Source organism: Pteropus vampyrus, unplaced genomic scaffold (assembly GCF_000151845.1).
Source record: "Pteropus vampyrus isolate Shadow unplaced genomic scaffold, Pvam_2.0 Scaffold3, whole genome shotgun sequence".
Lineage (NCBI taxonomy): Eukaryota > Metazoa > Chordata > Mammalia > Chiroptera > Pteropodidae > Pteropus > Pteropus vampyrus.
In genome coordinates this window covers 12,105,259-12,118,828 of record NW_011888784.1, presented here as the reverse complement: position 1 = coordinate 12,118,828, position 13,570 = coordinate 12,105,259, and the positions used below count along the sequence as shown (strand labels likewise).

Below are 13,570 nucleotides of genomic sequence, written 5' to 3'. Positions count from 1 at the left end.
TTTGCTACACCAGACTGAGAATCAGTTGTTTCTCCAATGATCCCTGATAATTTATTTTAGTGAGAAATGGTATTTCAAGACCACAGTATGGACACTATGGCTGTTCCTTACTCCTGGATTGATATACATAAATGTGTACACACACAAATATGTACACACAATATATAAAATAAACTGTATCATGGGTTCATATTAATATTTTCAGTTAAAATTTTGGTCTATAGAACTCCTTATATCTGTCTCCTTTCTTCCAAACAGGGAAGAAAGGGTTCTTTCTCATGAAGAATCCTGCTTCTTGAGGACAGAGACATGCTAGAATTAAACTATACCAGAATTATCCATTTTTTAAATGACATCTCTACAAACACCACAGTCTCAGAATAACAATACTAATATTACCACCAGTATTATTGCAAGAACCATTAAAATTAATTTTGAATATGCTCTCTTCATCCTCGCCTTATTTTTTTCTAATAGTTGCACTTTATGTTGTCAGAATGAGGAGAGCATTTTCAAAAATAATGATTGTGATGGTTGTTATAGGATTCTATACATATGTCCAAGTTAATAATACAGTTCAGTAAAATTTTACTGTATTAAATTAATTTCTACAAATTTTACATATACATATTGTGTATACACATGTATATTTAAAATTGTACATTGAAACAGTATGCAACATATCTGAGAATATTTACCTAGAACAACAAACACCAAACATATTCTACTAAAAGTACTAAATTTTAAGTTAAAGAAATCCTTTGGGTATCTAGGAATGCATGCAATTTATAATGAAAATTAAAACAAATTATTAGCATTTTTGCAATAATTACTTATTCCATAACAAAATGAAATAACATATTTAAGTCATTCAATGAGATAAAAGTGTAAGCCAAGGATTTTATACCCAGCAAATCTGACTCTAAAGAAAAAAGGTGCTGTTATCAACATGCAAGTACAAAAGCAATATTGTTCCAGAGAATATGTTCTAAGATGAGCTTTAGAAAACCAAAATAACTAGAGAAACAGTGATATAAGATTTAGTGGTGTAGAAAACATATATGGTTATTTATAGAACTAAGAATAATTATGGGCTAAGAAGGAGAGAGTATAGGTTTAAACACTTTTTTGGTGCATTATAAAATTTTGATATATTGTATTTTCATTAATGTTTAGTTCAAAATATTTTCAAGTTCTTTTGAGATGTCTTTTATGACTCATAGATTATTTGGAAGTGTGTTGTCTATATTTATGAATTATTTTTAGATTTTTCTCATTGCCTTTCTGTTATTGCTTTCTAGTTTGAGTCCATTTTGGTCATAGAACATACTTTGATTTCAACCATTGGAAATATATTAAAGTTCGTTTTATGTATCAAGATATTTATCTTGGTGAATGGTCTATGTACACTTGAAAAGAGTTTATATTCTGACATTGATGGTGGAGTGGTCTATAAATATCAGATCCAGTTGGTTGCTTGTTATATTAGGCATATTCGTACTGATTTTTGTATCTGCTTATTCTCTCATTACTTAGTGTTGAAGTCTACAGCTATAATTTTGAAATAATCTATTTCTCTTTTCAGTTCTGTATATATTTTGAAGCTTTTTTTTTTTTAGGTCCATAAACATTTAAGGCTGTCTTTATTTATTTATTTATTTATTTATTTATTTATATTTTTAAATTGCACTTGACATTCAATTTTGTTTTATATTTGTTTTGGGTTGTTATGTCTTCTTGATTAATTTATCCTTTTTCACTATGTAATGTTCCTCTTTATCACTAATAATTTTTCTAGCTCTAAAATTCATGCTGTCTGGTATTAATATAACTAGTCTTGCTTTCTTATGATTAGTGTTTGTATAGAAATATGATTTTAGTTTTTTAAACATTTAACTTATCTCTATCATTTTTTAAAATTTTTATTATTCTTAATTGGGGTTATATTAGTTAATACAATTATATAATTTTCAGGCGTACATTATCATTTGACATCTGTGTATTCTATTGTGTGTTTACCACCCAAAGTCCAGTTTCTTTCAACTACTATATATTTGGTCCCCTTTACCCACTTCACTCTCCCCCTGCCCTCCTATATTTGACCCCCTTTACCCTGTCTACTTCCTCTCTCCTTCTCCACCCCACTAGTAACCACTACTCTACAGCCCATGTGTCTCTGTTTGTTTGTCCTGCTCATTTGCTGCTTTTAGGTTTATATCCCACATATAAGTGATATGTGATTTTCAGCTTTTTCTGTCTGGCTTATTTCGCTGAGCGTGATTACCTCGAGGTCCATCCATGTTGTAGCAAATGGCAGTATTTCATCTCTTCTTATGGCTGAGCAATATTCCATTGTATATATGTACCACAGCTTCTTTAGCCAGTCATCTATCGTAGGACATTTCAGTTGCTTCCATGTCCTAGTCACTGTGAATAATGCTTCTATGAACTTCGGTGTGCAAATATCTTTTCAGATATGGGTTTTCAAGTCTTTGGGGTAAATACCCAGTAGAGGACTTGCTGGATCATATGGTAGATCAATTTTTGTTTTTTTTCGAGGAAACTCCATACTGTTTTCCATAGTGGCTGTACCAATTTGCAGACCCAGCAGCAGTAGATGAGGGTTCCTTTTTCTCTGCATCCTCTCCAGCATTTGCTATTACTTGTTTTGTTGATTATAGCTATTCTAACAGGTGTGAGATGGTATCCCATTGTGGTTTTGATTTGCATTTCTCTAATAGCTAGTGGTGTTGAGCGTCTTTTCATATATTTGTTGGCCGTCTGTATGTCCTCTAGGGAGAAGTGTCTGTTCAGATCCTCTGCCCATTTTTTGATTGGATCATTTTGTTGTTGTTGTTGTTGTTATTGAGCTGTATGCGTTCTTTGTATATTTTGGATATTAGGCTCTTATCGAAAGCGGTGCTTGCAAATATGTTTTCCCATTCAGATGGTTGTCTCTTTATCTTGTTGACGATTTCTTTTGCTGACCAGAAGCTTTTTAGTTTAATGTAGTCCCATTCATTTATTTTAGCTTTTACTTCCCTCGCTTTTGAGGTCAAATTCATAAAATCCTCTTTATAATTTATCAATATCATTTTGAAAGTGGGTTTCTTATAGACAGCATATAAACATTTTATTTTTAAATCTTTTCTGAAAATCCTTCTCTTTTAATTGGTGGTTTTAGACCATTTACATTGAATGAGACTATTGAAACATTTATATTTAGGCTTATTTTATTTTTTCCAGTTCTCTCTGTCTTTAATTCTTCATTTTAACTTTCCTGCCTGCCTTCTTTTAGATTCAATTTATACTTAATTTTAATTTATCTATTAACTGTTAAGTTTTTGACTACATCTCTTTGTATAGTTTTAGCATTTACACTATAAATGACAATACTAATGCAAAACTTTTTACAGCCTACTAGGAATTAATATTTTACTACTCGAAGTAGAATGTAGTAATTTTATGACATTTGAGTTTCCTTACCTTCCCCACCTTATGGTTGTCTTAGATATTCTGCTTATATAAATTGGAAACCCAATTAGACAGTGTTATAATTTTGGCCTTCAACGATCAACTGAATTTTAAACAACTTAAGAGGAAAAGAATAGTTTATTTTTTATATATATATAAATATAAATATATATATATAAATTTTATATATATATATAAAATTTATAGAGAGATATGGAAATCTATTATATATATGAAGAATAACCTAGTATATAAAAAAAAATCTGTATTTTTCTATTTGTTATCTCTTCTTTTACTTATGTTGTTCCTAATTTCCTGATGGTATCATAGCCCTTTTATCTTAAGATCTTCCTTCAGCCATTCTTGAGAGCAGGTCTGCTAGTGACAGATTTTTTTTTTAGTTTTCCTTCACCTGAAAATTTCTTTATTTTGTCTTTATACCTGAAGGATATTTTTTGCTGAATAAAGAATTCTGCACTGATAGCTATTTTAGTAATTTAAAAATATTCTATTTCCCTTTGCCTCTGTGATTTGTGAAGGGGAAGTCTATAACTGTTTGAATAATTAATGTTATTTTCTTTGGCTGCTTTCAAGAATTCCCTTTGTCTTTACTATTCATCATTTTATGATGTATATGGGCATTGATTTTTTTTATTGTTGGTGTTTGTTCTGTTCCTTGAACTTCATGAATCTGTAGATATATACCTTTCTGAATTTGGGAATTTTCAGGTTTAATTTCTTTAATTTGTTTCCTATATATCATTTTCTTCTCCTTATGGCATTCCAATAACACAAATTAGATTTTTTGATATTGCTCTGCAGATTGCTAAAAAAAATTATTTGTTCTTAATATTTTTTCTCTGTTAAAATTAGATATCTGCTGATCTTTTATCAAGTTCATTAATATTTTTAATCTGTTGTAATTAGTATCCATAATCATTTTGAGTCCATCTAGTACTTTTTCCCCTAAATTTTGGCTCTTGTACTTTTTAGTTCTAAATTTCAATTTGATTATTTTTTACATTATTCATTTCTTTGCCAATAATTTCTGTCTTTCCATATTTAAACAGTGTTCATCTTGCTTCATAGAACATGGTTATAATAGCTGACTAAAAGTCTTTGATAATTCCAACATCTCTGTTATCTTGAGGCGGGCATTCCTTGAGGGTCTATTCCCTTGCAAGTTGATCTTTTCATGGTTTTTTGACTGTCAAGTGATTTTGGGTTATACTTTGTCATTTTGATTATTATGTTATGAGATTGTTGGTTTTTAAATCCTAAACAGAGTGTCGATTTACTTTATTTTCTTAAAGCAGGGAATATATCATTAGGTTAATTAAGCCCACAAATTCCAGCTTGCCTTTTGTGAACTGTAGTTACAATTAATGCTAAGTTAGTTTTTAAAGCCTTTGCAGTGGATGCTTCTAGTATGTGTTCCACTTAGTGGCCAGTCTGGAACCCGGGCAGTTTACTAATGTATAGCTTACTCTTCAAGGTCTTGTGTATGTTTAGAGACAAATCCTTACATGTACCACTCATAAGTGAGCCCAGGTCATCAATCAACACTTTAGGGAAATGCTGTTTTGAAATCTCTATTCTCTTCAATCCAGTTACTTTCTGCATTCTGGGATCACCTTTCTCAGTCCATTGGCCAGAGAGATGAGACTACAGTTTTCCTTCCTGCAACTGCCTCTGCAATAAGAATTAAATGGTTGGAAAACTGAAAGTCATAAGGATTTGTCCCCCATTTTTGGAGCCACAGTTCCTTAAATCAGATTGAATAGTTCCTATTCTTAGAGTTTTAGGTGCCTTCCTGGGCCTGTTGCTACCTCCAACAACTTAGCATCTTCAAGTATTGCTGCCAGGGATAAAAAGTCACCTGAGGTTTGTACATGAATGCATCTAGTCATCAGGTGACAGAAATGAGGCCAGGAGTAGAACCAAGGTTATAGTTGGAATCAAGATGAAGTAGTGTGTGTAGGATAGATCAGTAATGGAGAAATGAAACTGTTGGTCAGAATAGCCAAAATAATGGAATAAATAAGATGTACATAATGGAATTGATTTAAAAACTCTTGACATTAAGTCCACAAATACTGGTCAAGGGATGGTATGCACTTTTATTTGTAGATTTCCATACACTTCCTGGTCAGGTTTTAAGTAGAGAAGTTTCTTTGGAGCTCATTAACAACATCTGAATGGTTTGGGTGCCCAACATTTATATCTAACCGATTTTGTCAACCAGTTTTCCCTGTTCTATTAGAATATATCTAGACGTTCAACCTAAAATTCAGGGCAATCCAAAACACATATATAACTTTTACTCTGTACCTCTATTCAGCTGATTACTCTTCTGTTATACTTAACAACCCAAGCTCATGATATTTTAATTACATTATCAGATTGCTCTATCATAATGTTCTCCCCATCCTGATTATATTCCTCACTGTTTATTTCTTTTCAGTATTCTAGCAGTTATTCAAAGCATAACACTGGTCTGAACCCTCTATCAATGCCTTCTACAAAAACTCTAACCATCATTTCTCTCTGTCGTTTTTCTGTCTATACATAGCACTGAGTATATGAACCACACATTTTGTCTCTTTGTTATAGCTAGTTTATTCCAAAGGCTGTTTATTCCAAACTATCTTGCATCGAATTCATGTATATTACCAATTTCCCTCTACAAACAGGATTTATGAGCACCTAAAATACAGAAAAAAGCATCTCAACAATGTCTCGTGTAATAGTAAGGCTATATGTTTACAGAGTCCTTGTTGATTCTGGATATTTACAATCTCATATTCTTCCTTGTATGTGTTGATAATAGTTTAGTGATGGGCCTCAGGCTTTCCCTTGGCTTCCAAACAAGGAGTTCTCTCCCTCTTGAGAGAGGTGAATCTTTGAAAGCAATGGGCAAGGAATACAGGTTAAAGCAAGGTGGATGGACCTTGAGTGAAAACAAGAAGATTTAGGATACCCGTAGAAAGACAAGTCAGCATTATATAGAGACGAATTAATACTTTGGGATTAAACTGTCTGTGAAGGATAGAAGCATGGCAGACTAAAAATAGGCATGGAGCAATTCAGAAGCTAATCAGGTTCTGTCACAGATAAAATTAATAAGTAAAAAAGTTTTAACAAGACATTAGCTGTCTGAACAGCCCAAAAGTCCTGGGGAGGGAGATGAGAGTATTATGGCTGCAGCATTAACATCACTGTTATTAGGTTGGTGATGATTAACAGGATGTGGACCCAGAAGGAACAAGGTGAGCCTTCATAGGACAGCACTATGTCAGGAGATGATGGTCTCAAATTGAATAGCAAAGGTGAACTGTCTGTTAGGAGGGACATCAGGCCCAAGGACACAAAATCGGGACTGGATCAGCCTAGGCAGTTATGCCAGGAAAAACATACAAGTGATATGAAATGAAAGTAAGACATAATTTTGTGACAAACAGCCACTCCTGTTAGTCTTTGCTTTCCATTCCATGCCATTCATATTTTGGGAATATTAGGCCAATGTTTCTTTTGGGTCTACTCAATTCAGATTTTATGATAACAAGTGAATTGAATCTATGAAGCAGAAAACCAAAGAACTTCATAATTGCTTCACCCAGGTAACTATAGGAATGTTTTATATCCTTTATTATCAAGAGAAATTGACTAAAAGCCCTCTACATTTAGTCTATTGCTAAGTGTCAAGGGAAATGAAATGGCAGCCTTAAGTCTAGGTTTTTAAGAGGAGCTTACAGTGGAATGGAAGAGGAAACACCAACACAGATTAAAAACACAGATAAATAAGTACATAACTGATAACAGCTACATGGAATTGTGAAAGTATAGTCTTGGAATATGAGTATATACTGACATTTTAAAAATAGCCAACATAGGATGAATAGATTGGTGTGGAATATTTTTCCACAGATGAAGATTTTGAAGTATAAAAGGGAAGGGATATGATTTAGTGTGAAGGAAATGGTGAATTAAGAGGCTGGATAAAAGACTTAATTTTTAGAGAAATTATGCTGGTCGATAAAATGTGTTTGTGTTTAATTAAACATCCCTTTGCATTTAAATTTCAACATGTGCTCTTAGAAACAAAATGCTGTTATTATATCAGATAACTTGTATTTAAACAATCTTTCTGATATAGTACACATTTTATCAGCTAGCATAATTCCTCTGAACCTTCTGATAGATTTTTTAATACAAGTTATAGAAACCTGTCTAAAATGGGCTCTAAGGAATAAGGAATAATGCATTTTTACATCACATGTCTAGAAGTGGAGAATCTTCAGATCACATACAGTCAGAACTCCAACCTGTTTCTATATGAATTTGCCTCAGCAATTCTCCATTCTATATATTCACTTAGTCTTCTTTCATGTTTTCAATATTTCTGCCAAAAGCACATCCTGTAAGAGAGAGAAAACCATACTCCCCAGTTATTTCTCTTAAGAGAAAGGAAATACATTCTCTAAAGCATCCCAAAACCTTATTTTTTGGATAGTAAGTGGTTCACATGCCCATTTCTACACCAAAAAATAGCATGAAATATAGTATTAAGATGCTGTGCTTAGACAAATAATAGCCCAACCCTGGGGCTGGGTTGAGATCAGCATCCCCTCCGTCAACATGAGTTAAGGTTGTAAACATGAGGAAAAGATTCCTTAATGTCACTGGATTTCTGATAGGAAGCAGAAAGGAGAGAATGCATACTGGTGGGAAATCAACAGTGATCATTACAATATCCAGAGTCAACTCTCAGAGTCCATTGGAAAAAAAAAAACAAAAAAAAACTCCTGTTTTAATTTCTTTTATACAGAAAGAACTTTGAGCTAGAAGTAAAGAGAAATTGAGATCAATCCCTGTAGCAAACTAAAGAATAGTGTTACATCTGTGCCTTACATTTCTCAACTTTTAAAGAAGAATAATTCCAGTGGCAGCTAAGTCGTTGAATAGTTATGAAGGCAAAAGGGGGAAAGTGTGAGGCGCACTTTCAAGTCTGTTCAGTCCATGAGGCTCTATTCTTCCTGCCTCTTTGTATTCCTTTGCTCCTATATACTTTAAGATGCCTAGATGGAATGGTTTTTCACACGATGGAGAGTTGATCGCAATTATATTTATCTGTCATTGTCCTTTATTTGCCACCATTTAATATAGATTTTAGGTACCCAAATGACACTGTCTTCACTGTGATTTTTCCAGGCCAAACCTATGCTGTTTCTGGGAAACTGCAATATACGTGATATATATGACTACTATTGTAGCCATGTACCATCTTGTACATGTGACATTTATTGCTGTTTACATGTGTTACTCTGTCAAAGCAGCAAAAAAAGATATTGACAGGCACCAAAAACTCTCATCATTTACTTGCATCTTGGAGAATTCACCATTATAAGATTTTCTGGTGGAGGGCCATAAATGTGTTTCTAAAGGATCTGATTTTCTAAACCCTAAGAAGAGAAAATAGACAACCCAGTATCTTCACAATTTTGATATTTATGAGACTGACAGAGGTAGTCCATACTAAGTAGAGGTTCACGTCCCATAGCATGATATGTTTATATTGGGTTTTAACTTTCTGGCTTGAAATTTGAGCATGTTTATGTAATTTTACATCTTCAATGCTGTTTTTCATATACACCTATAGAAATATATTCAATCTCTATTAATAAAATCAAGCTCAGATACTCTAAAATGTGAGCAAAGTTTCAAATTTGTCACATAATGGAGAAAGGAAATTGGGTGATGTGGCCTTTCCTGAACAATTCTCCTCTCCTCTTGTGTTTGATTATTTTGAGTTTTTTAAATAGCCAGTTTTGGTTGGTGTCCCTAAGAGATTATTTGGGAAGAATTTCACTCATTTTATTCTTATTTCAATATGGCAAATTCCATTTTCAAAAAATATAAATATTGTCCTCTATAAAATATACATGAAGAGAAGTGCAGATTGAACTTCACAAACTTTGGGGAGATGCCACTTATAAACCATCTATTACAAGAGCAAAGTATCAGGTGATGAATGGCTGTAACTTCTGATCTTGATAAAAGACAAAACACAGATAATTTACCTCTACTGGGATAGGGATAGCTTTTTTGTATCAATGTATTAGTTGAATGCTTGAGATTGTTGATAAACAATAGCAAGAAATTATTAAATTAAGGCTTATTTCAGGTATTAAAAGAAATAAAGAAAAAATGACACGCAAGTACTGTTCTTTTAAAAAATACTAATGACACCTGGAGGTAAATATTATTTTAAAATGGTAAAATTAATAATTTGGAGAGAGAATAATTTTGAGACTAAATGTAAACTGACAGTGAATCAACCTCTTTAGTTTTCAAGTGACTTTGTTTAGCTTTACAAGTGTGAGTATGGCCAACATCTCCATTCAAATAAACACTGTCAGTCCCTCTGGGAATTGAATACTTATGCCAACGATTCTAGATCAATCAAGACATTTCTAGAATTTATTATAGCACATTTCCACTAGAGCCAATTTATAAACAAGAAAGAAATTAATGATATATGGGTATCATTAAATTATAGCCACACTTCCCCTATGTATTTTGCCAAATATAATCAAATGAGATTCTTTTCTTTTTCTCTGAAGTTGTATACCAAATTTATAATTGTTCGAGGCTTATAGAAAAATATTCACAGAAAATTGTCACCCATACTAACTTCTAACATCATAAAAATTAATAATGATATTAAACCAACTAGTCGAGTGTCTATATCTAATTTTTTAAGAATCATAATTTAAAACATTTGCTTGGTCCAAATTATTTGTGAAGCAACCTTTTTGTTGTATAATCATATTCTGCTAAGAGGCGAGATTGAAACTATATGTATTATTTCAAGTCTGACATATAAAGATCTTGGAAGTTATCCTTACAACAAGAAAAAAGGTGAATAAACCATAAATTGATGACTTTTTTTTTTTTGGAGCCAACAGAGAATCGAGGTTTCAAGGCAGACTGCCACACCGAAACCTGAAGAGACAGATAAGTACAGAGAAGTAGTTGAGATCAGCTTACCTGATGCAGAAACCACTGGAGACATAAACTCGTAGGAACATTTAAACGGTGATTTGGAGGAATTGCTGAAGGCTGAGTGTGTACTAGCTTAAGAGTGAGAAACTCCTGGGTGCTGCAGACATAGGAGGTTCCCACAGTTTTGTGGGTTTTACTTCCCAGTATCTCACCAAGTTATGGTGAAGAATCAAGAAAGATTATCTCATGTTTTTTTTTGCAGAAGAAGAGGAAAAGTAATCGTTTTGAAATATACTCAGTATACTCTCCGTAACAAACACATACTTTCTGGTGAAAAATACTTTATCAGAGACTTATCTTGCATAGGCAGGAAGTTCATTTACCCAACTACAGCTTCATATAACCTTCTGGTGTCACCTAAAGGAGGAAGAAAGAAATACTTGTGAAAATTGAAGCCAAGGCACAGAGGTCCACTAACAGACAGATTTAATCATAAGATTATAGAATGTTTTTCTCCCCTATTCCTTATTACCATATTAACAGGACTTCACAGTGAATTCTAGCTATGTGGTTGTAAGGCTCAGACTCAACTAAGATGGAGGTTTTATGAATATACAAAGATAACAAAGAAAACAAATCAAGGACACTAAAGGAATTTGAATCCCCTAACACCTACAAGTACAGATAACATTAGACACAGCTCAGTTCTTAGCCAGGTTAACATAAAAGCTCACACCTATTTAACTCAGTTCCTGTTATCCAATATTTCATGTCTTTTTTTCCAATAAAAATTCAGCAGGCATGCCATAGGCAGTAAAGAAGTACCATCTTAAGAAACAAAGGAAGATCAGATATGATCTTCCAATTAGATATGACAGAGATGTTGAAATTATCAGACAGGGAATCTAAAATGTCTCTGAGTGTTATGTTAAAGGCTCTAATTGAAAATTAGCCAACATGGAAAACAAATGGGTATTAAAGGCAGAGAGATGAAAACTCTAAGAAATAATCAAAAGGAAATGTCGAATATCAAAAACACTGCAACAGAAATATAGAATACCTTTGATGGACTCGTTAAATAACCTGGGTATAGCTGCATAAAGAATCAAAGAACTTGAAGATATGTCAATAAAAGCTTCTCAAACTAAAATGAAAAAATAATAAAAAAAAAGAATGAATAGAACATACAAGAATTGTGTGACAGTTTCAGACATATAATTGTTATCTTAGAAGGGGAAGAAAGAAGGAACAAAGTAGGAGAAATATATGATGTAATAATTGCTGAGAACTTTCTAAAATTAATGACATAAACCAAACCACAGATTCAGGATATTCACAGATAATCAAGAAAGATAAAGAACAAAAAAAGATACACCTAGGCAGATAACACTCAAACTGTAAAAGACCAAAGACAAAGAAAATATTGAAAAATCACCTTGTCTACAGATGAAAAAAGGCAAACAAAACCATTGCTTTTTTTTTAGAAATCAACTAACAAGAAGAGAGTAAAATATTTAAAGCATTAAAAAAAAATTACCAACTTAGAATTCTATATTCAGAAAAGTACCCTTAAAAAATGAAAGAGAAATAAAGATTTTTCTCAAACAAAAACTAAGAGTTAATCGCCAGCTGACATGCTCTGTATGAAGTGTTAAAAAGAAGATAGATAAGGAAAATCATATAAATCAGACACTTGGATCTATGTAAAAATTGGAGAAGAAATAAAGGTAAAATGAAATCTTTTATTTTACATTTAGTTGATCTAATAATAGAAAAAAATACTTTCTTATTTTATTTTTCCTATCCAGTTAATCAACACATTCATCGCCTCATGTATTTATCTTTTTTTAGTGTGTGAGAACACTTAAGCTCTACTTGTTACAAAAAAAAAAAATGCTTATTTAAAGTAATAGTACCAATGTATTTTATTTTAACATAAGGATAAGTGAAATAATGGCAGCTATTTTATAAGGGATTGGAATTCTTTATTCTAAAGTATATTACTACCCATGAGCAATATAGTATTATTTGAGAGTAGACTTAGATTAGCTGCAAATGTGTATTTCAAACTCCAAGGCAGTCACTAAAAGAATAAAAATAAAAAAAATAAGCACAACTGATATTCTAGGAGGGGTGAGAAAATGAAAAAAAAAAAAAGAATTCTCAAAAGCACAAAAAGAAAAATGTAGAGGAAAAGGAAGGGAAAAAGAACAAGTACAATGAAGAGAAACAGCTGTAAGCATTAGGTATAAATCTAAGTATATCAATAACCACTGTCACTGTGAATGGTTTAAATCCACCAATTAAAAAAAAAATTGGAGACCATTTAGTGGGCCAAAAAAAAGCAAGACCCAACTATATTTTGTCTATAAGAAATTCATTTTCAGTATAAAGACACAGATTACTGTTTAAGCAAAAGAAAGCTAGACTAGTATAGAAGTCTGACAGCCAATTTCAGAACAAGGGAAATTATCAGAGATAATGATGGACATACAAATTGATAAAAGAAGTATCTAAGAAGATATAACAATTCTTAATGTGTATGCATGTAACAACATAGCTTCAAAATACATGAGGCGAAAATTGATATTACTCTCAGGAGAAATATAGAAACCCACTATTTTAGCTAGAGGTTTCTGTACTTTTTAAAAAGTAATTGGTAAATCAAGTAGGAAGAAATTTATCTAATTTTTAATCAGCACTATTAGTCAACTTATTTAATTGGCATTTACAGATTATTCCATATAACAGAACATTCTTCTCAGACTCACATGGAACATTCACTAGTAGAGAGCACATCTTTTACCATAAAACACTCCTAAACTTTAAACAAGAACAGATCATAGAAAATTTGTTCTCAGATCACAATGGAAATAAATTAGGAATCAATAACAGAAAGATAGCTGGAAATCCCCAAATATTTGAAGATTGAATAACACATTTCTAAAGGACACGCATGGATAGAGGAGTCTCTGGAGAAATTAAAAGATATTTTGGACTAAAGGAAAATGCAGTCTACAGAATTTGTGGAATTCATAGAAAGCAGTGCTTGGAAATTTATAACATTAAATGCACATACTAGAAAAGAAAA

General features: G+C 32.3%; 1 long non-coding RNA gene across 1 annotated transcript in view; it reads right to left on the bottom strand.

The window, feature by feature from the left end:
• Window positions 1-10,835: 10,835 nt before the first annotated feature.
• Window positions 10,836-13,570, bottom strand: part of LOC111740193 — a 9,005-nt gene continuing 6,270 nt past the window's right edge. Inside the window, exon 3 of the long non-coding RNA XR_002780511.1 lies at window positions 10,836-10,896. This is a non-coding gene — a long non-coding RNA (uncharacterized LOC111740193). The remainder of the gene's footprint in view (window positions 10,897-13,570) is intronic.